General features: G+C 45.2%; 1 protein-coding gene and 1 long non-coding RNA gene across 7 annotated transcripts in view; one reads left to right on the top strand and one right to left on the bottom strand.

Annotated features, from left to right (window-relative positions):
• Clybl (citramalyl-CoA lyase) overlaps positions 1-14596 on the bottom strand; it is a 285431-nt gene that overhangs the window by 88010 nt on the left and 182825 nt on the right. The gene's annotated exons all lie outside the window — the stretch shown is intronic.
• LOC125392126 (uncharacterized) overlaps positions 1-14596 on the top strand; it is a 100729-nt gene that overhangs the window by 81009 nt on the left and 5124 nt on the right. For both annotated transcript variants that reach the window (XR_015004711.2, XR_015004709.2), the window contains exons 4-5: positions 2894-2980; positions 14416-14471. This is a non-coding gene — a long non-coding RNA (uncharacterized LOC125392126). The remainder of the gene's footprint in view (positions 1-2893; positions 2981-14415; positions 14472-14596) is intronic.

Below are 14596 nucleotides of genomic sequence, written 5' to 3'. Positions count from 1 at the left end.
CTCTCAGAGCTGACAAGCTTGAAGGCTGAATGGATCCTGGACGTTCACTTAGTGCCATTGGGTCCTCTGTATCGTGTCTGACTGCAGATTTCACGTGGCTTTCAGGCAAGTTGGGATGGACCAGAATCTTCCAAGGCCCCTGCTCTGGAAAGTGGCCTTCCCAAAGCTCCTGCAACTGGTCGATATTCCGTGCCACAGGCTCTTTGGTGCAGTGGACCAGAGGCTAATAAAACTGTCCTTATGCATAAGCCGCAGTGCTATGCGACCGTGTCTGGGCCAGGAACCAAGGCGTGCTATGATTTCAGAGCCTGGATTACTGTCACCTGGGGAGGAGACACGCTCCGGTGACGTAAGAAAGCGGATAAATCAACCATCCCCAAGACTGCGGCCTCCGAAACTAAGGGAGAGAATCTGCGTGCAGTTGGTTCAGTTGGCACCCATTAGAGCTAATAACTAATCATCCTCGCGAGTTTCTAGCTCAGAACAAGGAGATCTGCAAAGAAAACAACATCCGTCCACTTTTACACTCCAGTGGAAGGGGTGGTCCCTCGCGGCGGGGCAGCACAGTCTCGCCATCTGGAGAATAAATCGAGTGTGAAGTACAGTATAGTTTGGGACCAAGCTCCGTGGCGGCCGCTCAGCAGTCAGTTCATTAGCCCCAAACTTCCAGGGATTAGAGGAACATCAATTCTACTGTCGGATAGGATGAGACAGACAGGGCACGGGATTCAAGATGCATCGAGACACCCAGGAGCCCCCTCGGGTTTATTTATAGAACCACTGAGTATAAACACACTCAAATAAGTGCCTTAAATAACAGCATCATCACAGCTCCCTAACATCTGAATTAACACCTTCCCTCTGCGCCCCCTTCTCTCCCCATACACACAAACTGTGAACGTTAAAGTACACCCTTTACTGGGACAGGGGAAAGCTTGCCTCCACTAGACGCTGAGATCCGGTAATTAAGAAGTAGGAAGGACCTTCTAGACTCGGGGGAGATGTGCAGGATTTGTAATTAAAAAGCACACATAAAATTAATATTTTAATTCCATTGAGAGAAATGTCATGCCTTACATTCCAAAGCACTGGTAAATTTTACCTTCTCTAGATCGATCCCTCTTAACCCATCTCTACTTCATCTCACTTGTAGGGATGTTACAGGTGTGGACTCTTCCAAGTTTTGAGCATAAGGTCTTGATATCAGCTTCTTTATATTAAAATTGCCAAGGTCAAGTTTAGCTTAAGACAAAACAAAAACATCAAAAAAAAAAAACCTTTGTGCAAACTTTTTTATTTAAAGACCCCCTTTTTCATCTGCTTTCTAGAGACACATAGTAAAAATCAGAAATGTCTGCAAACACAAAATAGGTCACCATCAGGAGACCATATTACATTTCTTTATAAATGTACAGAATTCATCGTCACAGGGGTCACTAAGAGGGATGTAGTAACTGAATTGAAAAGCATGTTCCTCGATTCCTGCAAGCTGGCAGTGTGTTTCACGTGGCAAGAGACAGTGTGGGCATTAATTGTACAAAATAATGAGTTTTGTTCCGACTTTTCAAAGATGCACAGGGCATACTTTGACCATATGACTTTCTAGTTCGTGGGTTTTTGTTGTTGTTGTGGAAAAGAAATATTGGGTTGTTTCCGGAAAGGAAAAATAAAGGAAAGTAGGAAGGGGTAAAAAGAAAACCTTGCATTGATGACATTCTGTGTCTTAACTGGCTTAAAATTTCATGCCGTGACCCATCCTACAGCCTTCTACATGTCATTCCTATTTACTGTGAAACGATAGATTTTGATACAGGAGACTTTTTGATGTGTTAATCATGAAAGATACATTAAAACAAGGGTTTACGGCAAAAAAAATATTACAAACCATCTTTCAAGAACTGAGAAGGCTCAGGAAGCTTATGGTATGTACTGAAATTTCTCATCTCGGAGATTTAATCAGCTCTACAACAGGCAAACACAACAATGAGGACATTCGAAAGTCCAGGAGAAGAACTAACATTTCTAACAGAGCCGGCCAGAGAGGCCCTGCTGTCAAAGGCCCCTGCTGCCAAGCTGGAGGACATAAGGCTGATCCCCCAAACCAGATGAGGGGAACTGACTCTCGCAGGTTGTCCTTTGACATAAGCCGGTGTGCTCCGCATGTATCCCCTCCCCATATTAGTAAGTGTAAAAGACTTAAAAGTATTTCCAAAAGATACCAGAACCATGGCTTTGAGTGACACAAGCTTTTACATGTACTTCATGTCAAGGCGTGAAGACTGGACATTTGTGCATTTCGCTGTATATGACTGTTACTAAAAAACAGAAAACGCACAATAAACATCTATCTCCAGTCAATGATAAGCATGTGGTAGGAGCGAGGAAGATTGTGGCTGTCTGTAACTCACATGGCAATACATTTTAAAAGATGAGTTGATGACAGACAAGAGAACAGACCAATAGAGATGAAGACAGGCAGAGCAGCGTGCGAGGGGGAAAACAGCAGAGAATACTCGGCATTCACCGAATAATCTTCCAAATTTTCTAACGTTCAAAATTCCGGTAATAAAATTGAGAAAAAATATTGTGAAAAGATTTCTAAAATGTTCGTATTTGGGGAGCAGGTCAATGACTGACTCCATGTTTGTTAAAAAAAAACAAACAAACAAAACCTCACAAGTCTCCTTGACATTTGTGTCTAACTGATTATTCCCACAATAAAAAGTTTAAGAATAACAACTTTCACTTTGTTATCCGAGGACACAATTTATAGACAACTATTTGTGAGTTTTTGGTGGGTTTGTTTTTTTGTTTGGTTTTGGGTGGTGTTGTTTGGTTTCTTTTTTCTTTTTGAAGATTTAATAAGCACTACATGTATGTCTGGTGTTCTCAGAGGCAAGAAGGTGGCGGCACTGAATCCCTTGCAGCTGGAGTGTGGGTGATCATGGGTCATCATGACGGCGCTGGGAACCCAATCCAGGTCTTTTGCAAGAGCCACAAGTGTTCCTAACCACTGAGCCCTAGCTCTAGTCCCTTGGTAATGCTTTAATGAGGCAAGATTCATATAACGTAGTTCACCCAGTCGTACTTTTTCTTTCTGCATATTTGCTTTGCTTTGGAACTCAAAGGCATAATATAAAACCTTCCATAAATGGCTTCCTTCATCTGTGGTCATGTGTCAGGACTTGCTCATATTCCGTCATCCATCAATACCTTTTACCATCAAACAACATCCCGTCATGTTAACACGGCATGGTATACTTACCTATCATCAACTAATGAACATTTAGGTTGCTTTCTAATTTGGGGCTGTTATGACACATGTTCTACGAGTATTTGTGAACCCCTCCTTTTTATAATGTTCATAAACACTTCTAATTCTCTTGAGTTTGCATTTAAAAGAAGTGTGACCCCTGGGTCACATAGTAACTGTACGCTCAGCATTCAGAGGAACCATCAGCTGGCTCTCAAAGTAACTACTGATTTAGTAGTCCCATACCGGCAGTATATGGCTAGTGACGAGGCCCACAGGATTAGAAGTGAAGGAGGGTTTAGCCAGTGGAACAAAACCTGCTGCCCATAGGCAGTGGTGGCCCTTCCCATGGAGCCCGAGAGGAGCAAGGGAGGCTGGGATTGGGCTTGGAGACTCTGAAAACTAAGAATTTCAATAGCGGCAGCAGAAGGAACACCCGCTAGGAGGGAGCCGGAATGGACAGATGGGATGACTTCAAGAGGACAGGCACTTGCTGAGGACAAGCCTGATAATCTAAGTTCAAGTCCTAGAATCCACAGTGGAAGGTGGGTGCTGTGGCACGCATGCACACACGCACACTCTCACACACACACACGCACACACTCATGCGTACACACTCATTCTCTCACATGCACACACACATGTGCACACATACTCACACATGTGTGCACACACTCATGTACTCACTCACACACACACTCACACACACATGCATGCACACGCACACACAATACACATACACGCACACTCACACATACTCTCTCACACACACTCACACACATGCATGTGCACGCACACTCACACACACTCTCTCACACACACAAAAACCACATAGGTGATCCACATATATGAAGGAAGTCAAGGGAGGGGAGCCCTGCCTAATGGCAGGGGGCTGGACAGAGAGAAAAACAAGTCTACTAGAGCAGCAGAGAATTAGCTGAAGAGCTAAGAGGATGTGAATTCACAGGTGCACCCTAAGGTCACTCTGGACCAGGTACCCTGTGTCCAGGACTGCACTTGGGGAGGTCTGTCCTTGGTCAGTGCCCTGCTCAGTCCCACCCACATCGAAGCATCATCCTTTGGGAGGGCCTGAAGGCCTAGAACGACTCATTCCCATTCACCTTCTGTTTGGGGGACTCCAGTCCAGCCCACTGACACAGCAGAGTGGGTGGCCAGCCACCTCCCCGAGCACACCTGCTAATTGGTCTCCCTCCACCCTGCCCCTGGCGGACTGAGAAGGTGTCTCTCTTCCCCAACTGGTACAAAGTACCGCTGGAGCCAAGCTGCCCTCTCCCTTTCCCGGTATTTATATTTCACGACTTCTCTGGGTTACAGGAGGTAATTAACTGTTTTGGTTTAAAAGCCCTCCTGCTGGGTCGCAGTCTGCGTGGGAGAATCAAAGTAAACAAGCAAAAGGGAACCGTGTCATCAAAGGCCTCCGCACCTACCTTTCTTCATTATGAGAAGGGAAACGCGGCATTTGCTGCAGGTGCTGCAGACCGCCGGTCGGGGCAGGATCCCGGTGCTTCCGTTCTTTTTCATGGTAAACCAAGAGTGATCGGTTCATAATTTAATGAGGCAGGCTTACCGAGGGTCCAAACACACTGGAGATAACAGGCACATCACCTGTGCCCTGCCTGAACAGTTGTAAGTGATGCTGGCAACACATTCTGTCAGGTGACCTCCTCCAGCTACACTGTGGGAGCAGGATTAAACGTCTCCTCTCTGTGTGCACATCAAGAACCAGTTATTGGGGCTGGGCGTCTGACTCATTTGGTGGAAGTGTTTGCCTAGCATTGCTGAGGTCCTGACTCCAACCTTCACACATTGGGTGTGGCGGGGTTCATGGGTAATCCCAGCTGTCAGGAGGCAGACAGGGAAGGTCAGAAGTTCAAGGTCATCCTAAGCCATACAGCAAGTTTCTTGCCAATTTGAGTTACATGAGATTCCGGGGTTTTTGTTTGTTTGTTTGTTTGTTTTAGGGTTTCTCTGTGTAGTCCTGGCTGTCCTGGTACTCACTCTGTCCTGGTACTCAAGTTGGATTCGAACTCACAGACATCCACCTGCCTCTGCCCCCTGAGTGCTGGGATTAAAGATGTGCACCAACACCAACCAGTTCGAGGCCAGCCTGGTTTACAGAGGGAGTTCCAGGACAGTCAGGTCTATACAGAAAAAATAAACCAACCAACCAAATTTTCAAAATCTATTTATTATGATTGTGTGTATGTGCATGATGGGATGGAGTTGTTTCTCCCCTTCCACCTTTTGGTCGTTCTGGGGGTTGAACTGAGGTCCCCAGGTTCGTGCAAGCACCTTCACCTACTAAGCCATCTTGCCAGCCCAAGAACATTTTTTTTTATTAAAGTCTAGCTTACTTCGATATAGGAAGACATGATTCTCTACCCATCCCCAAGGCTTGGAGGCATACTGGGCCACATTTTTCTCTGGCTGTCCATGGTGGGTTATGAACAAACACTGGGGTCAGAAAATCCTGTCTCTATGTCAGCCACTTCAGCAACACCTCAGGTGCCAACACAAAGAAACCGAAACTGGAGTCCATCAGTAGGAAGTTACGGCACTATACCGGGAGAAGTAAAAGCGCCTGGTGGCTTGGCACAAGTCGGCACAAAGCAAAGCTGGCTAAGCTCATTGTCATGAGTTGCTTCCGACTCCCTCTCTTCCCATAGCGGAACACCAAGTGAGGATGATTCAAGTCTGTTAGTCATTTGTCTTCTCAGCAGCCAGGAAGGAAGAAAATTTGGTAGAACAACGTGTGCATCAGCAGAAGCCACACAAGAACAGCTATTTCTACCAGTGTGCTAAACTGGACCGTGACTCTCCCGAGCAGCTGTTCACACGGGCTAGACTTTAGAGCTAAAAAGAAATTAATACAAGAGACAAAACAAAACAAACAAACAAAAACACCGCTCCCCTCAAAAAAAAAAACCCACAAAAACAAAAAACTTTCAGACAAGAGATTGTCTGAGACAAGGTCTCACGTATCCAGACTGGTCCCAAACTTGCTGTGTAACGGAGAGTGACTTTCACCCACCTCCCCGCTTCCACTTCCCAAGAGCTGGGGTATCACAGGTTGAATATTTCTGAACGTTAGACAAGCACTCACGTCAACCATGCTAACTTGGGGCCTTTTATTTTTTTTTTCCCCCTCTTTGAAACATGGTCTTCCTGGAGAGCCTTGGATGCCCTAGAATTCACAATGTAGCCCGGACTCAAAACTACAGTGATCCTTTGTTAACTGACTCTAGAAAATTGGGACTGCGAGTCTATGCCACCACACCTAGCTTTGTTCCTTTTATGTGACAAATTTACAGGCATTTAAACATTTTTACATTTACTTAACGTGCATACTTTTCTGTGTGTGAGCAAGCGTGGGTGCCTTGGCATACATATGGTCGTCAGAGGACAGAAAAACTGAGGGACTTGGTCCTCTGCATCATACAGACTTTGAGGGTCAGACTCGGGTCATCAGGCATGACAGCGACCCAACTTATCTGCTGAACCATCTTACTAACCGAATACTTTAAAGGGTCTTAAACTCTTCTAGAATAAATTGATAGGTATTTTAAAGGGTTGTACTTTTCCATCTCATTCATATATTTTTTCTTAAAATCAACCATGAAAGAGATGAAAAATAACAGAGGGTGGATGAGGGTGATGACCTGCAAATCCTTTTTGTTCGTTTGCTCGTTTTTGTTTTTCGAGAAAGAATTTCCTCTGTAGTCCTGGCTGTCCTGGAACTCCTCTGTAGACCAGACAGGTCTCAGACTCGGAGATCTGCCTGCCTCTGCCTCCGGGATTAAAGGTGTGCGTCACCCCGTTTTTGTTTTGTTTTTCAAGTATTTCCAGAATGGTCTCTAACTCACCACATGGGGTTATACAGCCAAGGACAAGGATGACCCTGAACTCCTGATCTTCCTCCTCCCTTCATTTCTGCAGCGCTGGCTGGGAGAACTTGACCCGATTTAGGCGGAGCTGGGGATCTAGCCCAAACATGCTGGAGCAAGCAGGGAGGACACCAACTGGGCTACATGCCTGGCTCTCCAAAAATAATTCATTTGTAAAAATTTTACATTTATCTATGCTGTATATGGGAGTGGGGGAGTTCGAGTGTGCCACAGCCTGCATGTAGAGGTAAGAAAACAACTTTGGGGAGCTGGTTCTCTTCTTCCATTATATGGATTCCAGGGATCCAACTCAGGCCGTCAGGAGTGGTGGGAAGTGCATGAACTGTGGTCTGATCACCCCAGAGGGCTGCTCTCTGGGACGGCCTACACAGGCAGTGGCTTTGCTTCCTACTCTGCAAATGGGTATTGTAGAGGTGGCAAGAGCCACGTCACTGAGTGTACCAACTCCCACGCACGGGATCATCTCTAATTAAATCTCTCCCCCCTCCCCCGAGACCCTGTGAATGCTAACAAAACAATAGCGGGCTGGCAGTTGGTTCCCCCTTGCTTCCACCATTCCCGTGCCAGCCCTTCTCATCCACTTCTCGGCAGCTTTGCTCCGTCGCTGGTGCCAGCCAGGCAGGCGTACTGCGCAACCACTTGGGTTTTCTTTCCTCTTTCTGCGCCCAGTAAATTTTCATAAAGCGTTTAACGTGTGAACAAGTAGGTTAATTTCCCGAGTGGTGAACTCAGAGCCCGGCACCACTGCCGTGATTTGGCTTCTGAGGCCAGGGCCTCGGCCCCAGCAGCCAGAAAACTTGCCAGATCCTTCTCTGAACAGCCCCAGGTGCGATTTAGCAGAACAGATTGTGCGGACGCTGGATGGCCCGTGTCACAATAAAACGGCGTCCTTTCTTCCTGTGAGATGAAGAAGCCTCTTGGGCTGGCAGTTCTGCCAGCAGAGGCCCCTGGACATGTAGGACAGGGGAAAGGCATCCCATCTGGCCACACACACCTGGCCTCGAGAACATTAAAGTCCTAACAACATCAGAGGTCCCCACTAGGCCCTGCCATATCGCGTCGTTGTTTTCTCTAACTGTAAATGGAGCAGGAAACCCAATGGTTTACATTAATATGCAAAAGATGGAATAATCACAAGGAAAACCGCAAACTCTTTGAGTCTGGCCTCTAATATACACCTAGCTGGACTCTGCATCACACCCTGATGGGGACCGACCTGCAAAGCGGACAGTGACTCTGTTTTGACATTTAGGTGTTGGCTCTCCCAGCAACGGCCAGGCTGCTGGAGGAAGACGCTGTGGAGAGCCGCCAGGCTTCACAGCTAGCCGTGCTAAGCTCAGAGATGAGAACAGCCTGTTCCCTGACGAGAGTAACATTAGTGAATCTTAGAAAAGGCCAGACTGGAAGCCAAAGTCCCCAGTGACAGCGACTTTACCCTTAGTGATAAACAACTAATAAATACAACAGTGGCGTCCCCATGTCCATGGCTCTGGAATAAAATGTGCAGATGCTTTTTAATTTATGATGGGCGTCAATCCTAAAACGGATAAGTTAAAAAGGTCAGATACTTGGGAGGCTGAGGCAAGAAGGATGTCAGGAGTTCCAGGCCAGCCTGGGTTATAAAGTGGGGCACTAAATAAGTAGTCTTACATAAAAAAATAAAAATAAAAAAATAAATGCAATTTCTAGCTCTACCTACAGACCATCCTATTCCAAGGGCATGGCATGCTGTAGAGTTGGCTGTTTCCTCTGAGACCGACTAGAAACTGTTCTTACTGTCTTCCTAGCAGTCCTGGAGAAGAGTCAGTGCATACTTGACTATCCACAGCCACCTCAAAACAGAGAGGTTCTGGGAACCAAACTCAAGTCATCAGGCTTGGTGGTAACTGCCTCTACACGCTGAGCCAGTTGTGAATGTACAGTTATGCTGGGGACACACGGTGGTAGCAGTACAGGGTGCTTGCTCACATCTAGGCAGATCAGAGTGCAGAGGAAGAGGCAAGAGACATGTTCAACTGGCCTCATCTTTGTTTTTAAAATTCAGTCTGGGACCTCAGCCTGGAGTAGGAAGGCATGCAGGCTGGTGTGGAAGACTGGTAGCTGGAGTTCCAACCTCATCGCCACATAACACTGGGCATGGTGGTTTCATGTGAACGTCACACAAGCTGGAGTCATCAAAGAAGGGGGAGCCTCAGTTGAGAAATGCCTCCATAAGATCAGGCTGTAGGCAAGACATTTTATTTTAGGCAAGGTAGGGCATTTTATTAATTAGTGATTGACATGGGAGGGCCCAGCCCATTGTGGGCGGTGCCATTCCTGGGTAGGTGGTCCTGGGTTCTGTAAGTGAGCAGGCTGAGCATGCCAAGAGGAGCAAGCCAGTAAGCAGCTCCCCTCCATGTCCTCTGCGCTTCAGTTCCTGCCTCCAGGTTCCTGCCCTGTTTGAGTTCCTGTCCTGACTTCCTTTCATGATCAACTGTGATATGGAAATGTGAGCCAAATAGATCCTTTCTTTCCCCAAGTTGCTTTGGCCAAGGTGTTTCATCACAGCAAAAGAAACCCTATGTAAGACAGTGGTATATGCCTGTGATCCCAGCACTCTGGAAGTAGAGACAGGATGAACAGAGATATTCAAGGTCATCCTCGGCTATATAGAGTAAGTTTGAGACACAGCCTCAAAAAGGGAGGGAGAGTAACAACAGAGTTTGATGCAGGTAACAGTAAAGTTTGATAAAAAGTACTTAATATTTGTCATAGTTAACATATATACATATATATATATACACACACACTGACTTTAACATGTATAACAAAGTTTTTTTCAAAGCTGTGCAAATTTGAACAACCATCTTCTTGTGCCCACCCAATTGGGGTGGGCCTAGGCTCATACTAGCATGAACCCAATAATCTCACTACAGAACCATGACCACAGTGGGAATGTAGCACGCAGCTCTAGCATCCTCGATGTCCAATGTCCAGCCCAAAGGAAAGGCAGGTCAGGGAGCTCTCCTGGAATTGAGATGCAACCCTAGAAGAGACCAGTCTACTCAGAGAGCCCCATGGGTACGGCTCAGTATAAACGTCCCTCAAACATGGCATGGTGGCATTTAAGCAAAGAGCGGATAGGTGGGTGAGGTGGCTCAGTAGATAAAGGCACATGCAGACAAGTCTGATAACCTGTTTGAGCCCTAGGACCCACCATAGAGGCAAGAGAGAATTTACTCCAACAAATGTCTGAGCGAGTGTGCATACATTACTCACATGTACACACATACAGCAAACATATTGTTTAAAGAAGGAAAAAAAAAAGGAAGGAACAGAAATTGGAAGGCAATTATCACTTCTGTCCTTTCTCCCTGAAGCAGCTCCCTATAACTGAAGGACAAGGTCATCCTGACCCTCAATGACACAATGAAAGAAGAATCGGAATAATAAGTCTTGCTAAGTTCCCTGCTTATTCTTATTAGTCAGTCCCTTTGTTCATTGTACCTCTGCGTGGCTGTCCACTTGGCATTAAACCCAAGCTGAAAGCAGAATCCTTCCTGCTTCTTTGGATTTTAATTAGTGAAGTTTCCTCTAACGGTTAGTATTAGATGTCAGCTTGATGGAATATTGCTGTGGGAAATGTTCTTGTACACTGTGAAGATTTGAAACTCATATTGGTTTAATAAAATGCTGATTGGCCAGTAGCCAGGTAGGAAGTACAGGCACAGCAACCTGAGAGAATTCTGGGAAGAGGAAAGGCAGAATTAGTCATCAACCAGAATCAAAGAAAACAAGATGAGAATGCCTCACTGATAAAAAGTACCAAGCCATTTGGCTAACATAGACAAGAATTATGAGTTAATTTAAGTTGCAAGAGCTAGTTAATAATAAGCCTGAGCTAATAGGCCAACAAGTGTATAATTAATATAAGCCTCTGTGTGTTTTGTTGGGACTAAATGGCTGTGGAACCAGGCAGGACAGAAATTTCCACCTACAGAATACACAATTACCTGGAGATGGGCTTCTGGACATGTCTATGAGGGATAATCTTGGCTGGGACCCTGGATTTTATGAATAGAGAAAGGAGGCTGAGCAGCAATGAGTATTCATCACTCTCTGCTTCTTGGCTGTGGTTGAGACTGTGGCCATTTCTCTCAAGTTTCTTCCACCTTGACATCCCCACCATGATGGCCTGAATTGTGAGACTAAACTTGGACCTCTCCAAACAACTGGACTGCTAACCAGTCATCTCCAGGGACCTACCAGTCTCTACCCTTACTCCCTTCCATGTCCACCATGGTTTTCTGCTCTGGCATAGGTAATACAGCTATGTGCCACCACACTGGGTGCTGAGGATCTACACTCAGGCCCCATGCTTACTCAGCAACCACTTTCCTGACTGAGCTGGCTTCCCAGACCGGGCCTTGAGCCCCTAATTCTCCTGCTTGTATTTCCCAAATGCTGAGAATAAAGGTGTCTCACCACACCCTCCTCCTCCTCTTTTCTCACTAACAGGTTTGATAAGAGATAGCCCAAATTAAGTATGTATTCATATGGACCAAGTATTCATATTAACATTTTTTTTCTCATTCAATTACTACCAGAAACCAATAGCTATCACAATACCCAAGGTCCCAGTTCTGGTTATGACAAGTGGCAAAGACTGGGCCTCTTTGACTAGTTCAAGACACATTCGGAGGGTGAGTTGGAATATAAGTTCAGGACTCTAGAGCCCTATCTGACCATCATATTTCTTTCTAGGCCACTTCGCAGATTATGTTGAATTGTGAACACATTTGCCCCAATCCACACCCAACATAAATGAGTAATTGTCTAGGTCAATCTATCCCATCCATCCCAACATCTACTGACATAGTCTGCCATTGTGTTGGTTTCTTCTATTTGAGGAGCAACTGGTAAGCCTTTTTTAAATGTTTGCTTCGTCAAACTGATACTAAGAAAAAGAATTAAGTATACATAAGAGTAGGGCCGGAAGTAAATTCTTTTACTGGAGATTATCCAAGGATACGGAAGGCTGGGCCAGGTGTGGTGGCTGATGACTGCAATCCTTGCATCCAGGAGGCAGGGCCAAGAGGATCTGTTGCAGCTTCAAGGCCAGGAAGATCTAAGTAGTGAGTTCCAGGCTACACAGAAAGACCTTATTTCAGAAGACTCCCTGCCCCCACAAACAAAAACCTAAGGAAGGAGAAATAAATGATGGGTACCCTGGAGAGGTAGCTCTGCTAGGAAGAATTGAGAACGATATTGGGGCCGGGGAAATGGAACAGAGATATAAATGCCTGCTGCACTAAACAAGCCTAAAAGCACAAGTTCAGTCAATTCCTGGAACTCACACTGGAAAAAAAAAAATGATCAAGCAGGGTGATGCATACCTTTAAACTCAGAACTTGAGAGGCAGAGGCAGGGGAATTTCTGGGAGTCTGAAGTCAGCCTGGAATCCAGGACAGTAAGAGATACATAGTTAAATCCTGTCTCAAAAAAAAAAATTGCCTGGGAGTAGAGGCATATACCATTGATCCCAGAACTCAGGAGGCAAAAGAGTTCAAGGCCTAGGGGTCTATATAGTGAGACTAACTGCAGTTATACCAAAAAGTTCCACAATAACCCAGAATGGACTATAACACAGGTTTATTCATTTGGGGATAAATCTACAGTAAGGGTAGAAAACCACAGTCCTCTGTATGCGCTGTGAATTAATCCATTCGGCTGTGGTGGCACATGCCAGTGGGGTTTACTGAAGGAGGTGGAGGCAGGAGGATCACAAGTTCAAGTCCAGCCTGGGCTATAGGAGACACTTTTTTTGTTCCAAAAAATTATTGATCAAGATTAAGGATTTGAGGAAACCATCTGTAATCTAGTTCCGGCACACCCAACACAATTATCTTCATTTTCACCTACTTTACTGTTGTGGTTTGAGATAGAACCTTACTATTGTATTAGCTAATGTGGCAAGAATTATATAGAAGAAGCTGGTCTTGAATTCAAAACACCTTTCCTGACTCAGTTTCCCCAGTGTTGGGATGACAGGTGTTACCACGATGCCCAATTTATGTTTACATATTACTTGATTGCCTTCAAGCCCTCATCTCCCTATTATTTTACTGAGTTGCTGTTACAATTCTATTTAAAGCAATAATCCTCTTTTTCTCTGATACGAAACAGAAAATTTCAAAATATGTCATTAGTCCCCTCTAATCCCCCTCTTCCCCACACTTGCACCCACTCAGCAACCAAAAATTTGGACGAGAGCAAAGTTGTTGATGTGAGAAATTGACACAAACATCTTCCCATGTGTTTCTTTCTGTGTTTGTAAACCCTGTTCACAACCAGACTACTTTAAAGCAAGCCTTCAGTGTATTTTTGTATCTGCCTCAGCTCTGCTGTGGGCACTTGTCTGTATCTTGTTGATCTACGTTCACTGGTCCAATGTCAGCCATTGCTTCATCTTCTACATAATCCAGAAGATTGAGACCTTCTATTTTTGTCGTTCCCAGAGGGAACATTATTTCTAGCAATGCCTTGCCTACCATCCCTTCTCAGACGGCCTATTCTACCACAGTTAAAACATTTGGTATTTTGATGCTTCTTTATACCTTTGGAAATTGCTTCTCCTACCCAAGCCTCAGTATTAGAGTCAGATGACTTTACATTGTCTGTGTGCAGGATCCATTCATCCATTGGTGTTGATCTGACCTTTAAAGGTCCAAGTATCTCTTTGCCTTCTAGGTTGGCATTTTCAGAAGCCAGAGATTCAATATGTACTCGACTAGCTTCTGGATCTTTTATCCCTACTCTTTCAAATAAATTATTCATTACATATACAGTGTTCTGCCTATCCTCAGTCTTAAAACAGGAGTAAACATTATAGGTGACAGGGGAAGGCCGAGGTTTGTTCAAAGCATGCAGGTCATCTAGCTTAGAGTGGGCAGCACAAACAGCAGAAACAATGACTCCAGTCCATCTCTGACTTAAGGTCAGGGAGTTCAAACTTGTTCTTGCTCCTCAAGGTCAAAAAAACAGGACGTTTGGCCAAAGGCGTGGTTACTAGATGTTTTGAGAAGTAAGGAGGTGATTATGCTTGTTAACCATGGTAAAGAAGTCTTTTGCCCTCCCCTATTTGCTTTGGGTAAAAAAAGGGCTATGAGAAATATATTTAGGGCTGCTTCAGTACTCACCGAGAGTCCTCCAGACTTTATCTTCTGTCTCTTTCTTAATCTTCACTCTCCTATACAGGTGCTGTTTGACAAGCTGACTGATCCCAGCAAGACGCTGCCTCAGCAAAGCCAAAGGTGGGAGCAATTCTGCGGCAATGCTGTGGATAATCCTTTTGCTCACTGTGAATATGCATTGCTCTCTGTGGTTTAATAAGGGACCAACTGGCCAATGGCTAGGCAGGAAGAGGCTAAGTGTGAGA

Source organism: Myodes glareolus, chromosome 12, assembly GCF_982192425.1.
Source record: "Myodes glareolus chromosome 12, mMyoGla1.1, whole genome shotgun sequence".
Classification (NCBI taxonomy): Eukaryota; Metazoa; Chordata; class Mammalia; order Rodentia; family Cricetidae; genus Myodes; species Myodes glareolus.
This window is presented reverse-complemented; position numbering and strand designations above follow the sequence as displayed.